The sequence below is a fragment of the Ursus arctos genome, unplaced genomic scaffold (assembly GCF_023065955.2).
Source record: "Ursus arctos isolate Adak ecotype North America unplaced genomic scaffold, UrsArc2.0 scaffold_17, whole genome shotgun sequence".
Taxonomy (NCBI): domain Eukaryota; kingdom Metazoa; phylum Chordata; class Mammalia; order Carnivora; family Ursidae; genus Ursus; species Ursus arctos.
Genome location: NW_026622841.1, coordinates 56,121,796 through 56,140,595, shown reverse-complemented (window position 1 = coordinate 56,140,595; position 18,800 = coordinate 56,121,796). Strand labels below are relative to the sequence as shown.

Sequence of the window (18,800 nt, the reverse complement as noted above, 5' to 3'; positions counted from 1 at the left end):
ACAAGCAGTAGCATCCAACATCTTTCAGACACCGTACAAACTAAAAGAAGTTCAGTTTCAACATTAGGTTGAATGACATTCCTTTCAATGACATATCTTTGTGAAGTGAGATTTTGGGGAGTAGTTGCCACAATTTTTTTTAAAGTACCATGCGAAAATCAACATGAGACAAGAAATGAGAGTGGCAATGTCCAATCTGATTACAAAGTATTAATATGTACAGTATCCAGCAGGCACAGGCAAACCATTAATTTTAGTTATTTAAGAATGAAATAAAAATATTATTTTCTCTTTCAATTATGTATTTTTTTTTCAGATGTCTACTAAATTGTCATGACATAAATACATATTAAGTTGTGTGAACCTAACAACATAACACACTATTAGGAACTATTAGGTATTTTGATTAGATGATACCAGGTCTAAGAGCAGAATATATACATGATGAGGCTGAAATACCATGTCATAAAAGAAGTAAAGAGTTATGAAAGATGCTTGGAATCAAGTCAAAAGAAAGGACTCAGAAGCCAACAAGAAGATGCTCCCACTGACCAAAAATTAATAAAATAATTGCAGTGAACTAAAATGTATCAAATATATTTAAATCCATGAGTTCACAATGATACTCAAAAATAAAACTCATTGGTCACTTCGGAGGATACTAGAGAACCATCTCATTATTTACAATAGCTGGTAAATAAAGGGGGGAAAGCATTTATTCTGAATTTCCTATACAAAGTGTTGATGCAACAAGTTTCTTTTGGTAATATCTTCCACCTAATAAACAAAGAAATGAAGGACTATTGCCACTTAATCAGCAATTTAAAAATGGATACTGGCAATGCTTTTCAACAGCTGCTAAGATCTCACAAAGAAAAAGAAAGAAACTACACCTTAATGTTCTCTCTGATGGACACATATACCAGCCTTACAAAAATAAGCAAATAACCTTAATCTAAGACTCAAAATCTATAGGGTATAAAATTTAGTTTCTTTAGTTAATAGTTTGCAAGAAAAAGAGAGGGGAAAGAGGGAGAGTGAACATAAAAATTAAGAGATTTAAGACCAAGAATGAGAAGACAAGCCATAGAATGGAAGAAAATATTCTAAAGACTACAATATAGTAAAGGACTGTCATGTACAAAGAGTTAAGTACAAATAACTCTTGAAACTCAACAATAAGAAAACAAACCAATTTATAAATGGGCAAAAGACAAGAGACATCAAAGAAGATACATAAATGACAAACATGAAAACTGCTCCATATCATGTCCCTAAGGAATTGTAAACTGATGAACCTGATAAAACAAATCTAGATTTTTAAAAAATTATTTTTCTTTAAGGGGCGCCTAGGCGGTTGTTGGTTAAATGTCTGCCTTGGACTCAGGTCGTGATCTCAGGGTCCTGGGATCGAGCCCCACATCAGGCTCCCTGTTCAGAGGGGAGTCTGCTTCTCCCTCTGCCCCTCTCCCTGCTTGTGGTCTGTCTCTCTCTCTCTCTCATATAAATAAATAAAATCTTTAAAAAAAATTATTTTTCTTAGAAAAACTGTTTTTTGTAACTATGTATGATGATGGATGTTAACTAGGCTTCTTGTGATCATTTCCCAATGTACACAAATATGGAATCATTACATTGTACACCGGAGATAAATAAAATGTTATATGTCACTTATACCTCAATTTTAAAAAACTACCAGGAAAAGAAAGCAAGCAAGCATACCTATTAGATTGCCCAAAATCCAAAACACTGACAAAACTAAAAGCTGGTAAGGATATGGAACAAAAGGAATTCTTATTCAGTGCTGGTGGGAATGCAAAATGGCAGTCACTTTGGAAAACAGTTCGGCAGTTTCTAAAAAAAATAAACATACTCTTTCCATACGATGCAGCAATCACACTCCTAAGTGTTTTGGTATTTACTGAAATAAGAGAATTTACGTACACATATAAACATATACATAATATGTTTATGGTAGCTGAGGCGCCTGGGGAGCTCAGTTGGTTAAGCACTGGACTCTTGGTTTCAGCTCAGGTCATGATCATGCTCAGCATGGAGTACGCTTGGGATTCTCTCTCCCCTCTCCCCTCCCCCCTCCCCTAACCCTCTGCACACCCGCACCCCGTTTGCACGCACACACTCTAGCTTTCTCTTGCCTTCTCTCTAAAACAAACAAACAAAAAAGATGTTAATGGCAGCTAACTTAAGAGAATTACATTCATTCATAATTGCAAAAACTTAAAAGTAACCAAGATGTCCTTTGGTAAGTGAATGGATAAACTGTGGTATATCCAGATAATAGAATTCAGTGCTAAAAATAAATGAGTGGATTCTTAAATGGAGGAAGAATTGTAAGCACCTATTACTAAGTGAAAGAAGCCAACTTAAAAAGGCTACATACTGTACTGATTCTTATTATATGACATTCTGGAAAAGGTAAAACTATGGAAACTGCTAAAAGATCAATGGTTGCTGTGGCTGGGGGAGGGGAGGAGGAAGCGAAGGAAGAACAGGCAGGGCACAAAGGATTTTTAGGGCAGTGAAAACACTGTGTGATACCATAATGATAGATACATGTCCTTATATATTTGTCCAAACCCACAGAATGTACAACACCAAGGGTGAGCTTTAATGTAAACTATGGACTGGGTGATTATAATGTGTCAATATAGGGTCATCAAGCATAACATGTACCACTCTGGTGGGGGGGGGTGCTGATAACGGGGAGAAGGGGGTATATGGGAAATCTTTCTTGTTCTGCTCAATTTTGCTCTGAACCTAAAACTGCTTTAAAAAGTCTTTTAATTAAAAAAAAAAAAGTAACGTTAAGGAAAACCTGAGGAAACTAAATTCTATGTCATAATATACTCTTTAACATACATTTAAAAGTATATTAATACTGAAATATCAAATAAGAGTATTATTTATACTCAGTAAATAGCAAGCAACAGTATAAATATGTATTAAATATACATTTAAGACTATAATATACTCATAATATACATTTTTTTAAATGCTAAACGTAAGTTGAAAAACTTAGATGGTATCTGCTGCTTTTCAATTGTTTGTTACCATACTAGTAGGATACAAAATGGACTTCAATGAGCCTTTTCTCCATTTTTATATTCACACTTTTGTTTTCCATAAGTTTCCTAAGCAGAAAGTCAAAGTTCTTGATTCACTATTTCGACTTCAGGAGAAACTACTTAAAATTACCGCTATAATTTATGAATCTTCCTTACAAAGTCTTCTTCACAGTACAGGGAAGGGGAGCTTTCTTTCCTCATCTTCCCCAGCTCTCTTTTCTCTTTAGTAGCTCCTTATCCAGCTCTATTTATCTAAAAGCACCCACCACTGGCAGGTTAGTGAAAGATTCCTATTTATGAAAAGGTTAAGAGGAAAGTCCTGGTCACACAAAACCACTATTCCAGTAACTGACACACACACCCCATTTTTAAACAACGGCAACGGTATGCAGTTTTATTCTCAACCTGTCACAATATCTGCCTCTCGATTTTTAGTGCTTTTGAATTAATTTAACAATCAATTCATAATGAACTGCCATATTTCATTATATCATGGTATTAGCTCTGAAAGCAATTCCAAATGAGTTTTACTAATATTTTTGTTTTCAATAATCTTTTACGTAAAAGCTTAGTTTTTAAATATTTGTACTTTTCAAGGCAACCAGTTTTAAGGACTTCACTCAAATATAAATAGGTCTAGTACCTGGCACACAGCAAGTGCTCAACAAATACAAATTTCCTTGCTCCATGTGTTTAGAATAGTGGGGTGCATGTGTGGCTCAGTTGGTTGGCCAGCTCTTGATTTTGGCTTGGGTCATGATCTCAGGGTCATGAGATTGAGCCCTGCATCGGGTTCCTCGATTAACGGGGAGTCTGCTTGGGATTCTTTCTCTCCCTCTCCCTCTGCCCCTCACCACTGCATGCTCTCTCTCTCTCTCTCTAATAAATAAATCTTAAAAAAAAAAAAACTGTTTAGAATAGGACGTTTACATATTTGGGGTACCTGGGTGGCTCTGTCGGCTGGGTGAATGACCTGTGATTTCGGCTCAGGTCGTGATCTCAGGGTCATGGAATTGAGCCCTGCATCTGAGTGCGGAGCCCACTTGAGATTGTCTCTCTCCCTCTGCCCCTCCTCCTGCTCATGTGTGTGCACTCTCTTTAAAATAGTCTTCTTTTAGGGGCGCCTGGGTGGCACAGCGGTTAAGCGTCTGCCTTCGGCTCAGGGCGTGATCCCGGCGATCTGGGATCGAGCCCCACATCAGGCTCTTCTGCTATGAGCCTGCTTCTTCCTCTCCCACTCCCCCTGCTTGTGTTCCCTCTCTCGCTGCCTGTCTCTATCTCTGTCAGATAAATAAATAAAATCTTTAAAAAAAAAAAAATAAATAAAATAAAATAGTCTTCTTTTAAAGGATACATACTTATATGTATCCTTTGTATGTGCATACATACATTCTTTGTATGTATATAAAACATCTCTGCAAGAACATACTAAGAAATGCTATTCCTTTGGTACTATCTTTAATGACTGAGAAAAACACAACTGTATTATTTGTCTCACCCAGGCCCCTTCTCTCTGTAAGGAAACTGGGAAATACCCTGATGGAGAGATAATTTGGTATATAAGAAGTATATGGGCTCTGAAGTCTGAGAGATGATCTGTATTCAAATCTTAGCTCTGTCTGGAACACAGCTATGGATTTTGACTGAACACCATCAACTTTCAGGGACCAAATTTCCTTATCTGTACAAAAGAATGTTGACATCTGGCAAGGCGTTCCCAAGATAAATAAAATGAAATTCCTCATATACAGTAGATAGTCAGTTAGCAGTAATATTAGCCAATATTCAATTGTGCTATTAATTAACTATAAAAAAGAGCATAAAGATGTTTGGACAAAACTTGCCATTTTCTAAACTATATTTCTCCCTTTTACAAGACTATGAAAAAGGAAGCTTTTTCTGCCTTTTCTCTTTGTCCATTTGAAAACCCTTCAAAAAATCTTAAGTACATTTTTTAAAATATTTTATTTAAGAGACAGACAGCACGAGTGGGGAGGAGAGAGAGAAGCAGGTTCCCCGGTGAGCAGGGAGCCCGATGCGGGGCTTGATCCCAGGACCCCAAGATCACGACCTGAGTGGAAGGCAGATGCTTAACTGACTGAATCACCCAGGCGCCCCTTTTAAGTTCATTTTGAAAACATCATAAACAAATTCTTTAACAGTTTTATTACAAATCATTAACATTTTTAAAAAGACTTTGAGAGAGACAGTGAGCACACATGCACAAGCAGGGGACCGGGGGGCGGGGGGGAGTGGGAGAGAAAATCTCAAGCAGACTTCCTGCTAAGCGCCAAGCCTGACACAGAACTCAATCTCACGACCCTGAAATCATGACCTGACATCAAAGGAAGAGTTGGACGCTTAACCAACTGAGCCACCCAGGTGTCCCTAGAACATGACAAATATTTTATAAATTTTTCTTAAAAAGGAAAACAAAAAAACGATAGAAGGTATAAATACAAAATACACACAAAAAAAGACATTTTTAAAAACGGAGGTGGCTGGGTGACTCAGTCAATTAAGCATCTGACTCTTGATTTTGGCTCAGGTCATGATCTCAGGGTTGCGAGATCAAGCCCCGTGTCAGGCTTCATGCTCCATGCTCCATGCTCTGCTTGAGATTTTCTCTCTCTCTCTCCCCCTCTGACCCTCCCCCCACCCTCTCTCTCTAAAATAAATAAATAAATCTTTTTTTAAAAAATATTTTTAAAATGAAGGAATAGGAAATTAAAGAGATGCTCTTTCTCAACCACAAATTTTCTGAAGATGAACAGGTCTAAATACCCAATAATGGAAAGGTGTGAAGAAACAAACACCCTCATATACTACTGGTGAAAGTGTAAACTGATACATTTAAAAGGGCAATTTAGCAAAACCTATCAAAAATTAATATTCTCACCTAGCAATTCCACTATCAAAACTTTATCCACAAATTACACAAAGTAAGCAAAAATGTAATTAAAGGGTGCTTACGTAGTGTTTATAACAGCCAGAAAACCTTTATTTATATTGCATCTCTTTAAGCACCTAAAATCCTTGAAAAATAAAGCACTGAGAAAGAGAATACTCTGACCCATTGTATGCTACGTGAAACATGAAATTCACTTTATACTCATACATACAGGTAGCCTGAAAACAAGTGTAGTATAATAAATAGATGGGAGTAACGTTGGCAAAATGCTGGCATAAGAAACAGCAAAAGCAACAAAAAACTGTCAGAATCAACTTTTCCAGAACACCAGAAACTAAACCAAAAGCTTATAGCAATCCAGGGGGTACTTATTCAAGAAAAACAGCTAAATCTTAGTAAGAACATAGGCCTTTGCGGCATTTAACTTACTCTCGTCCTGTCCTGGGCTAGATCAGTGGTGGCTGCGAAAACAACAGCCCATATTCCTGGTACTACTGGTACAGCAAAACAAACCTCATTTGGAAACAAACTGAAATCATTTGTTTTGACCAATCTAATGGCTCCCTGGAATACATGTGAAAAGTCTTGCTTTAACTCACCTAATGCTGCTAATTCAGACATCCCCCAAGCTAAAGCCACTACAGGACACAAGGGGTGTTTGTCAAAAACATATACAAGCAGACGTTTTCAGTACTTGCTGCCTGATGCAATAAATAACAGTTGGTGCAAATAAACTGACCAAAACCTTGAGAGGAAAGGCTGTGCAATGAGCTATTTTGAGAAATAAGGACCTTGAACAGCTTCAACAGATTCCTGGGAATCTAGGATGCAACATGCATGCCCAGAGCTGTGCACATGCTCAGGAATTTTGCCAGCTCTTGGTTGACAGTTTTTTTCTTTCAGTACTTTGACTATGTCATTCCACCACTTCCTGGCCTCTACGGTTTCTGGTAAGAAGTTGGAACAGTCAGCTGTTAAATAATACTGAGGATTCCTTGTATGTGAGGAGTCACTTCACTCCTGCTTCTTTCAAGATTCTCTCTTTGTCTTTCAACTGTTTGATTAAGATTGTCGGTGTGGATCTCACTGAGTTTATCCTACCCAAGAAGTCCCTACACTCTCACTTCTGGATGACCTTGACCTCTACGCAAACAGGAAATTAAGGCTAACCAGAGTTGTAGGGTGGCTGAGTGCTCAAGGAATAAAATATTCCAACAGAAGCACAACACCCTTCTGAAGATATTGGGAGACATTTTTGGTACCAAATGTTTAAGGAAATACCTGTCCAATCATTAGCTGACAGAACACAGACACAAACTTCAGTGGGCACACGTGACAAATACGTACTTTACAAAATTAGTTCAGGAAAGTTCTTAAACTAACAACAACTACAACTACAACTAGCAACACTTCTGGAGAAAGAGGAGCCTAATTTCCACAGCTGCCATATTATAATACTCAAAATGTCCAACTTCAACAAAAAATTACACGCATATAAAGAAACAAGAAGGAACAGTCCATACACAAGGGAAAAAAGCAATCACTAGAAACTCTCCTTAAGGAAAACATTAGACTTAGTGGACAACGACTTTAAATCTGTTTTAAATATGTTCAAAAGCAAAAGGAAATTATGCCTAAAGAACTAAAGGAAAGCATAAGAACTCTGGCTCACCAGATGAAGAATATTAATAAAGAGAAATTATTTTTAAAACAATCAGATAGAAATCCTGGAGTTGAAAAGTATAACTGAAATGAAAAATTCACTATAAAGGCTCAACACCAGATTTGAGAAGGCAGGACAAAGAACCAGTAATCTTAAAGAGAGGTCAACTGAAATATATCTGGGGATCAGACACAAAAATTAATGAAGAAAATATAAGAAAGCCTAAGAGATTTGTGGGACACCATCTGGCACACCAAGCATAATGGCAGTCCCAAAAGGAGAGGAAAGAGAGAAAAGAGCAGAAATATTTGAAGAAATAGTGACTAAAAATGTCTCAAACTTAATGAAATATATTAATCTATATATCCAGGAAGTTCTCCAAACTCCAAACAGGAGAAATTCAGTGAAATTCACACTGAGGCACATCTTCATCAAGCAGTTCAAAGACAAAGAGAGAATCTTGAAAGAAGCAAGAACGAAGTGACTCATCACATACAAGGGATCCTCAATATCATTAACAGGTGACTTCTCATCAGAAACCATAAAGGCCAGAAGGCAGTGGGATGACATAATCAAAGTTTCAGAAGGAAAAAACACTAACAATCTTTATCTTGTAAAATTATCAACTGAGAATCTTTATCTTGTTAAATTATCCTTCAAAATTGAACGAAAAAAACAATACATTCTCAAAGGAAGAAAATCTGAAAGAATTCATTGCTAATGGATCTATCCTACAAGAAATGCTAAAGTGAGTCCTTCATGCTGAAATGAAAGGACACTAGACAGTAACTTGAATCCACATGTAGAAATAACGAACATTGATAGAAGTAACTACATAGGTAAATATAAAAGACATATCAAAACATATTATATCAAATATAAAAGACATATTAAGACATTCCTCTTGGGGCGCCTGGGTGGCACAGCAGTTAAGTGTCTGCCTTTGGCTCAGGGCGTGATCCCGGTGTTCTGGGATCGAGCCCCACATCAGGCTCCTCTGCGATGAGCCTGCTTCTTCCTCTCCCACTCCCCTGCTTGTGTTCCCTCTCTCACTGGCTGTCTCTATCTCTGTCAAATAAATAAATAAAATCTTTAAAAAAAAAAAAAAAAGACATTCCTCTCAAGGTTTTTGGTCCAAAGACATACACTTTCAAAAGACAGTATAAATGTATTTTCCAGGCACCTGGGTGGCTCAGTTAGTTAAGTGCCTGACTTGAGCTCATATCATGATCTCAGGGTACTGGGATTAAGCCCCGCATCCGGGTCCCTGCTCAGCAGGGAGTCTGCTTGTCCCTCTCCCTCTGCCCCTGCCCCCACTTGTGCGCACATGCGTTCTCTCTCTCTCTCCCCCAAATAAATAAAATCTTTAAAAAATTTAAAATATAAATGTATTTTTCATCTGTATCTCTTTTCTCCTTTTTGATTTGAATGACAGTTGCATAAAGGAACAATTTTTTATCAGATGGGCATACAATGTATAAAGATACAACTTGTGACAAAAGCACCATAAGGGGGAGTGGAGCTATAGGAGTACAGTTTTTATACACTGATGAAATTAAAATGGTATTAATCTGAACTAGACTATTACAAATTAAAATGTTAATTGTAATCCTAGGGCAACCACTAAGAAATAACTCAAAAATATATAGTAAATAAGATACAAGGAATTAAAATAATACACTGCAAAGAAACACAGAAGGCAGTAATGGAAGAATTGAAGAGTAAAAAAGATATAAAATATATAGAAGACAAACAGCAATAACGCAGAAATTCCTCCTAATCAGTAATTACTTTAAAGGTAAATTGGTTAAATTCCTAAAATTAGAAGGCAGATAGTGGCAAAACCGATTTTTTTTTTTTTTTTTTAAAGATCCAACTATATGTTGCCCACAAAAGACTCAAGTTCTAAGACACAAGCTGTGTGCCTTAAACGGATGGGGGTGCCTGGGTGGCTCGGTCAGTTGAGTGTCTGCCTTTGGCTCGGGTCATGATCCCAGGGTGCTGGGACTGAACCCTGCATCGGGCTCCCTGCTCAGCACAGAGTCTGCTCTCCCTCTCTATCTGACCCTCCCCCCCACACTTATGCTCTTGCGTGCTCTCTCTCTCAAATGAATAAAAAAATCTTTTAAAATTTAATTTAATTTAAAAAAGAAAGTAAAAGGATGGAAAAAGATACTTCATGCTAACAGTAACCAAAAGACAGCTGGGATGACTAACTATACTAATTCCAAACAAAATAAACTTTAAGACAAAATCTATTACAAGAGACAAAGAATACTATATAATGATAAAAGGGTAGGTCTGTCAACAAGATAACAATTATAAATGTATACACACCTAATAACAGAACCCTAAAAGACATGGAACAAAAAAACTGACTATAAATTGAAAGGAGAAACAGTTCAACAATAGTTGGAAGACTTCAATATCCCCCTTTTGATAATGAATAGACCAAGTGGACAACACCAATAAGGAAGAGAGACTTGAACAATACTTTAAACAAACTCTACCTAACAGACATCTACAGAACACTCCACTCAACAATAGCATAATACAGATTCATCTCAAGTGCACTTGGAACATTCATCAAAACATAGTTATGTTGGGCCCCAAACAAACTTGAATAAAGTTTGTAAGACTGAAAGCACACAAAATATGTTCTCTGACCACAATGAAATGACACTGAAAATCAAAAATAGAAAAAAGTGTTTTTAATTAAAAAATATGTAGAAATATTAACAAACATTTAACAGAACATCTGACAAAGTAGGGATAGAAGGCAACTGATAAAGAGCATCACTGAAAAACCCACAGTTAACATTACAGTTAATGGTCAAAGACTGGAAGCTTTCCACCTAAGACCAGGAAGAAGACAAAGAGGTTTGCCTTGCCATTTCTATTCAACACCGAACTGGAAGTTCAAGCAATGACAATTATGAAAAAAAAAAAAAATCAATAAATAAAATGCACGCGGGGCACCGGGGTGGCTCAGTTGGTTGGGTGTCTGCCTTCAACTCAGGTCATGATCTCTAGGTCCTGGGATTGAGTCCCACATCAGGCTCCCTGCTCAGTGGGGGAGTCTGCTTCTCCCTCTCCCCCGACCCCCCGCTCGTGTGCACACATTAAATGAATAAATAAAATCTTTTTAAAAAGTAAAATAAATGCATTCACATTAGGAAAGAAAGAAGTAAACTGTCTCTATTCATTCACAGATGACATGATTTACACAGTAAACCCAAAAGAATATACTAGGAAATTATTGGAGCTAATAAATGAGTTTAACAAAGTTACAGGATACAAGATGAAGACAGAAAATAAACTATATATCCACACACTAGAAACAAAGACTCCAAAAACAAAATTTAAAAAAAAAATCCATTTGCAGGGGTAAAAGGTACAACATAGAGACTACAGCCTTTTCACAGACTGGAAGTCACAAAGTAACTCAAAGGGATGTACAGATTTAAAGCAAACTCTATCAAAATTTCAACAATCTCTTTTGCAGCAACAGAAAAGCTGATCCTCAGTTTAATATGGAATTGCAACGGGCCCTAAATAGCCACAAAGAATAAGCAAAAAAAACAGAGTTGGAAGACTCAGACTTCCTGATTTCAAAAGGTAATACAAAACTAGAGTAACCAAAACAATGTGGTACTCACATTAGTATAAACATAAAGAACTATGGAATCGATTTGAGAGTCCAGAAATAAACACAAACATCTATGGTCAACTGATTATCAACAAGGGTGTAAAGACTATTCAATGGGGAAAAAAATGGTCTCTTCAACAGATGGGGATGAAACAACTGGCTTTCCACTCAGAATGAATCAACACCTGAATATAAAACCTAAAACCAAAAACTTTTATAAGAATTTTCATATCCTTGGATTTGACAATGGATTCTTAGATATGACACCAAAATTATGTGTAACAAAAGAAAAAAAATTTATAAGCTGTATCTCAACAAAATTTAAAAATTTTGTACATCAGAGGGTACTATCAAGAAAGTAAAAAGAGAACCTGAAGAATGGAAGAAAGTATTTGCACATCCTATTCTGATAACGATCTATCATCCAGAATATATAAAGGAACTCTTTTTTTTTTTTTTAAGATTTTTTACTTATTTATTCGACAGAGACAGAGACAGCCAGCGAGAGAGGGAACACAAGCAGGGGAGTGGGAGAGGAAGAAGCAAGCTCATAGCGCAGGAGCCTGATGTGGGGCTCGATCCCAGAACGCCGGGATCATGCCCTGAGCCGAAGGCAGACGCTTAACCGTTGTGCCACCCAGGCGCCCCTATATAAAGGAACTCTTAAAACTCAACAACAAAAAGACAAATAACCCAATTTTAAAATGGGCAAATAACGAATATTTTTCCAAAGAAGATAGGCAAATGGCTAACAAGCACATGAAAAGATGGTCATCATCATCAAATCAAACCCACAATGAGATACCAATTCACACCCACTAGAATTGCTAAAATTTTAAAAGCTAGAAAATAACAAGTGTTGGTGAAGATGTGGAGATAGCAGAATCCTTACACTGCATAATGAAATGATGGGAAACAGTTTGGCAATTCCTCAAAATGTTAAACATAAGAATAGCCATATGATCCAGCAATTCTATTCCTTGGTATACACCTAGGAGCAACATACATCCACACAAAAACTTGCACATGAATATTCATACCAGCATTATTCACAAAAGCCATAAAGTAGAAACAACTCAAATAGTCACCAACTGATCAATGGATAAACAAAACATGGTATAACCAGGCAATGGAAGATTATTTGGCAATAAAAAGAAATGAAATCCTGGTATATGCTATAATATGGATAAACCCTGAGAACATTATACTGAGTAAAGGAAGTCAGTCACAAATGATCATATATGTGATTCCATCTATATGAAATGTCCAGAATAGGCAAATCCAGAGACAGCAGCAGATCAGTGGCTACTAATGGGTGGGAGGAGAGGGAATGGTGAGTGATAATGAGTAAAAGGTTTCTTTTTTGAGGTAATGAAAACATTCTAGCGTTGACTGTGGAGATGGCTGCACAATTCTGTGAATATACTGAAAACCACTGAGTTGTACACTTTAAGGGGATGAATTTTACATCATATGAATCACATTTCAATTAAACTGTCATAAGAAAAAAGCAGGTTCAGTCCTTGCCATGTTAAAAATCACTCTCTCAAGCCTTTTTACCGTCTGCTAACACCTCTTTCCATTCTTCCCTTCACAGCTAAGATTTGTTTATTCTTGAACTAATCCACATTTACTTTCTTCACTCTCTGATCTCCCATTAACTTCTCAATTCAAAGAAACTAGCTCCTTCCCCAAATGGTAGCGTTACGCAGAATGTTACAAAACTGCTTTTACTTAGTTATCAAATTCAACAGACTCCTAATAATCCTTGTTTCACTCAAGTTCTCAAAGCATTTGAAGTATAGCTTTCTTAAATTTTTTCTTTTTTTCTGGAGAGTTGGTTGTGAAGCATAGCTTCCTTTTGAAATGATTCCATTTTGGCTTCTGTGACATTTTCTCATGATTTCTCTTAATCTCTAAACACTTAGGAATTTCCCTTTCAGATCTTCTTCCTCAATTTAGCTGTAAATGTTCTCCATTGTCTATTTCCAGAACTATTCTCCACTGGTAAAGTCTTCCTACATGGTATTATGTAAATCAAAGGTTGCAGCTATCACGTATAATATTGCCTGCTGACTCTCATAGCAAGATCTGACTCCAAACCCACACCCCAACTCTGTAGCTGATGTTTCCACCTGGATGTTTTACGGACAACTCCCACTTGATATTTCCAAAAGCTAAAACACTGTTCCTCCCCAAGCCTGCTCCTCTTCCTTAAGTCCCTTTCTCAGTACAGAGCTGGCCCTTAAACATGGGTTTGAGCTTTGTGGTAGCTACTCAGATGTGGTCTTTTTTTTTTTTTTTTTTGATAAATACAGTACTGTACTATAAACATATTTTTGTCTTTATTATTTTAGTAAATTTTCTTTTCTCTAGTTTTATTGTAAGAATACAGTATATAATACATATAACATGTATGTGTTAATTGACCTTATGTTATCTGTAGGACTTCAATCAACACCAGGCTATTAGTAGTTAAGTTTTGGGGGAGTCAAACGTTGTACATGGATTTTAGACTGCAAGGGGGGTTGGCACCTCTAACCCCCACGTTGTTCAAGGGTCAACTTTACCACTGTCTGTTCAATGGCCCAAGTTAAAATCCAACTGCAACTGAATCCTATGAATTCTACCTTCTAAATGTTTCTGCTGTTAACCTATGCCTTTGTATCTCCACCGACTCTACTTTATTTTAGGGCCTTGTCACCTCAATTATTACAAAAACTCCTAGCCAGTCTTTCTGCACCCTGACGCATCTTCCCTCCATCCCTTCCGAAATCTGCATTCTACAATACCAGAATGATCTTTCCAAGAGGAAAACCTTATCATGACTCTTTCCTGATTAAAATTCATAAACTCTATTATTATCTATAAGGAAAAAATTCTAGAATGCTTAGAATGTCATGCAATACTCAAGGATCTATCTGTGCAGCGTCATCTTGTGCTACTTACCACCATAAACCCAATGCTATACTTGCAGAGAATGACTTCTGGCTCTTCAAAGTGTTCCATGCTCTCCCTAATCACATCCAGCTTTCCTTCTGCCTTAAGTTCATTTCCCTCATTTTCTTTCTTTTTTTAAAAGATTTTATTTATTTATTTTTATTTATTTATTTATTTCACAGAGAGAAAGCGAGAGAGCACAAGCAGGGGGAACTGCAGAGGGAGAAGCAGACTTCCTGATGAGCAGGGAGCCCAATGCAGGGCTCAAACCGAGGACCCTGGGATCATGACCTGAGCCAAAGGCAGACACTTAACTGACTGAGCCACCCAGGCACCCCTTGTTTCCCTCATTTTCTGCCTTAGTCATGCCTAAACCTTTAAGTTTAAGGACACAAAGCATAAAGTACCTAATGTGACACACAGCAAGGAGTTAAAATGGGCTGAGCTGGCTTAGGCTTCTGTTTTCTTTATCCTGTCTCAGTGACTTGTATTTACTTACAAGATAAAAGTTGAAACTACTTCAACTGTGTATAAGACTATCCATCATTTGGCCCCTGCCTACTAGCTACACCTGCAGATCCTACAACTCATTATGGAAGCTTAGACTCCCATGCTTCTGTTTACACTGTTCCTTCTACCTAAATGCCCATCCTTACTGTTTTCATCCCCACCTATACATACTTTTTCCTTACCACTGCGACCTTCCTCAATCTCTCCTTCTCTTCCCTTAGGAAACTGATCACTATCTCCTTTGTATACCCTCTACACCCCCATACTTTCTCCAAAGTAACCTTAAAAACATATTGTACTTGCAAACAGTTCAAGTAAGAAATAAAGCCTTATCATCCAGAAAGCAGGGGCACTGCTTTATCCATCCGTAAGTCCTCTTCACCTGGCATAGTACCTCCTACACAGTAATTCCTCTACACAAAATGACCCCCATTCCTCCTTATTCCTTCCACATATACTGACTTAAGTTTCTATCACGAAGTTTCTTCCAAAAAAGAAAGAACATACTTTTGGGTTACATTCAGGCCCAATCTCCCCTTGCCAAGCAAACAGCCATGCAAATACAAGTGTACAAATTAAAGTTAATATTCATTTTCTGATAACACATCTAGTTTTCTAAATTAGATCTAAAATGAGAGATACTATTTTGAAGAGAGCAAATTAAGTTACGTCATATTTGCTTCAAGATACTTTGTTCAAAGAATTACTTCTCAGTGGTTACTGTTAGTCTACCCCACTTAAATCTATGGGTCACTTTGAAAAGTGGGAACCACTCTAACTTCCTTCCTACCTCTCCTACTGCCGGTACAGTTGACAGCAATTACTCATTTTCAGAAAGACACTCAGAAAGGAACAATTAAATCACCAAGACAACTAGGAAGGCGTCAAGAGAGGTTACTTTTCTTATTCACAGTCCCATTTTTTTCATTTAGAAGGGCTGCCCCTATAATCACAAACCAAAAGTAAGCTTGCTCCTTATCACCACTTAAATACTTTATGAATAACTGCCAAGTATGATGGAATGCTACCGAAAGTGCTGCACCATGTGAACATGCCCACTCCACTCTACAAAATATTCAGTGAAAGCTTTTCAAACGAGGCTAGATGGTGTGTGAACTCCATGTCCAAACGACTGTACTTCTCCTACAGTGCACAAAGTATCTCGAGTTAACATTTTAATTATTTTCAAGAACTCTACTAGGCCTTAGAGGAAACAAGCTGCTTGGTCAAGAGGGAGGCTCTGAAGTCATGAACCCGAAAACTCGAAACACGGTAATTATTTCAGGTTGACTGGGGCGTGGAATATTTTGTAAAACCTGTTTCACTCTCATAACGATAAATTTAAAAAAGAAAAAAAAAGGTGACCTCAATAACAGCATTTTGGCACAAGCATACTTGAAAATGAGTTGTAAAAATAATTCTCAACTCCGTCCATTCGCACTGAAACCTGAACGAAAGACGGCAGCACCCAAAGGAGCCCCACAGCTTCCGTGCCAGGGGTGGGAAACATTAAGAGCCTCTTCCTAGTTCACTGGGCAAGTCCTGGAGACGGGTCAATATTCCGAGTGTGATTTTAAAAAATAGTGATTATATAAAAGACAGAATCCCCTCTCCTCCGTTCCGGTGCCCAAGAGCTGCCCTAAGGCCTGGAGACTCAAGTGGGGAGGGGCCCGGTTCCTGACTCTCCTCCTCCGGACCCCGAGAGCACCAAATCACAAATGCGGATGCCACGAGGGAGGCCCGGCCGGCAAGGGGGAGAAACGACCGGCAACGGAGCGAGAACTGGGGAGAAGCCTGCCCGGGATGAACCCGCACTCGGGGCAGCCACGCCCCCCACCCCCAACTCCCGCTCCGCGCGCGGCGAGCGCCCAGCCCCGCACGCTGACAGACGCCGCTGCGAGGTGGGTGCGGAGAGGGCTCCCCGGGCACGCGAGGGGCACCGCCACGACCTCCGCAAGCCACCGCTGCCCGCCACTGACCTGTGCCTGCCGCCGCGCGACAGCCCGCCCCCGCCGCAGCCGCCTCCTCCTCGCGCTCACGGTGCCGCCGCAGCCACCGTAGGCGCCTCCTGCGCTTCGCCCCTAGCCGGCCTCGGGCGCCCCATTCCCACCCCGCCCCAGCCTCCGCCTGTTTACAATGATTGGGACAGAACGCGACGAGCCGGCCCAACGCGCACGCGCATTCCCTCCTCCCGCCGCTGCCGGCTTCCCGGGTCCTCCTCTCTGCGCTGACGGCTAAAGCCGTCAAGGGCAAACGCCTGGTGCCCTCGCGTGCAGTACGCTGGGAGACGTAGTACCCGGACACCAAGGGCCCAGCTTACGTGACGGCCCTTCGTCAAGGAAGGACACTACAACACCCAGGAAGCACCGCGCCTCCTTCGGCCCGGAGGCTCGCTGAGGAGACTGAGGGAGCGCGCGAGAGAATGCGCCGCGCTAGGACTCTGCCGGCGCCTGCGCAGTTCCTGGTCTTGGGGGACTGGGTGGGATGTAACACCTACCCTGAGCGAGAATCAGTGAAGACGGCTTGGGGGCATCGGCTGCGGTGGTTTTGAGAAAGGAAAGACGTTTCCTCTCCACGTTCTGGCCGGCTGCTCCTCAACTCCCGAAGTGCAGATCTTTTGTGCCCCAGGCTTCTGTCGTCCTAACCAGTTAAACCAGCCTAGGAGGCCGGCCCAGCCTGCGGCTGGGTGGGGCATCTTCCCGGCCTTGGACTGGGTGGGGAATCTTTTGCTTGGGGTGGAGACTCTTGCTGTGGGCTTTCGTTAAAAGAAGCGCCATGGGCCTCTGAGGAGAAACTTGCATAAAACTGTGTCGGGACCCCGCTGAGAATTCCTAAAATGGGTGTTGACAAGGGCCCGCCCCTGGTTCGAGCTAGGCTGCGGGACTGTCTTCCACCGCCCTCTTTGGCTCAACAATTGCAGACAACACCTGAATTAGAACTGCCCGGCCGCATGTTTAGGTTGCAAAGAGAATAACTGAATCGTGGGAAAGGCTGAAAATAATTAAATTTCCTCCAGGAATCCTAAGCAAAACTTGAAGAATTATTCTGCTAATGCATGGCTGGAAATAGGGTCTTTTGAAGTGTTCTTGTTTTATAGATGTTGGCTGATTATTAGGGGAAAGATGTAATTTGGGATAAATGCCCTTCCCAATTATTAGCATTCTTACGTGCAATAATACTCTCTTTAGAACTTCATTGTATAATGTGGATTAACCTACGTAATCCGTCCTGCGACGCTATACCTCCCAGATAAGCTGACAGATTTGACAATAGGTTGGTCTCTCCCTTGTACACCACTTTTTCTACTCAGCCACCTAAGCCTGACTAGAGCCTCCTACAATTAGATACCAACATGGTCTGTGGTAGCCATTGTTTTCTGATTGCTTGGGAAGTTTTTTGGGGTTTTTTTTGGTTGGGTTTTTGTTGTTGTTGTTGTTTTTGTTTTGTTTTGTTTTTTGTTTTTGTTTTGGTTTTTTTTTTTTTTTTTGCCCCTCTGGCAACAGGAGAGTGTCCTCTGACCACTGAAATGGGCATGGGACAATGCCAGTTAATAATACTCTGCTTCTAGCAACACTAATTGGGCCAAGGGATAGGCACTGACCTGAGTTGGGCATTATTGAGCTCTTGCTTGAAATAGCTATATGAACACAGAAAAGGGAGGAGAAAAAAAGCTTTTTATTGAGGTAACTGCTGATGGCCCTGTTCTTCACATTATAATCTTTTCTGCAGTAGCAATAAATGAGGTCAAAACCGGAGGGGAGGGTGGGATGGGAAGGGAGAGGAAGCGAGAGCTAACAAGCATGAAGACTCTGGTTTCAGTTTCAGAGGCCAAGGTTTGCATAGCTCTTCTTTAAGTGCTTTAAGCACTTAAATTACCAATGGTTAGCATATTCAATATTAGCTTTAAAAAGGAAGGAAATTCTAATACATGTAAAACAGTGAAAGGATAAATTGACAATTCAGTTGTGGTTGGGGTTTTAAATTTCTGCCTCAACAATGAACAAGGGAGAAAGTCAAGATTGGTATAAAAGACCCGCATTA

The 18,800-nt window shown here is 39.5% G+C and overlaps 1 protein-coding gene across 2 annotated transcripts in view; it reads right to left on the bottom strand.

Moving 5' to 3' along the window:
* RALBP1 (ralA binding protein 1) overlaps positions 1-17,596 on the bottom strand; it is a 54,518-nt gene extending 36,922 nt beyond the window's left edge. The window contains exon 1 of one of the 2 annotated variants that reach the window (XM_026495988.4): positions 17,257-17,596. The gene's annotated coding sequence lies outside the window, so the exon portion shown is untranslated. Of the gene's footprint in view, positions 1-16,738; positions 16,868-17,256 lie in introns of those variants that run through there. The other variant, XM_026495987.4, reaches the window with a different exon arrangement.
* Between the last annotated feature and the right edge of the window lie 1,204 nt (positions 17,597-18,800).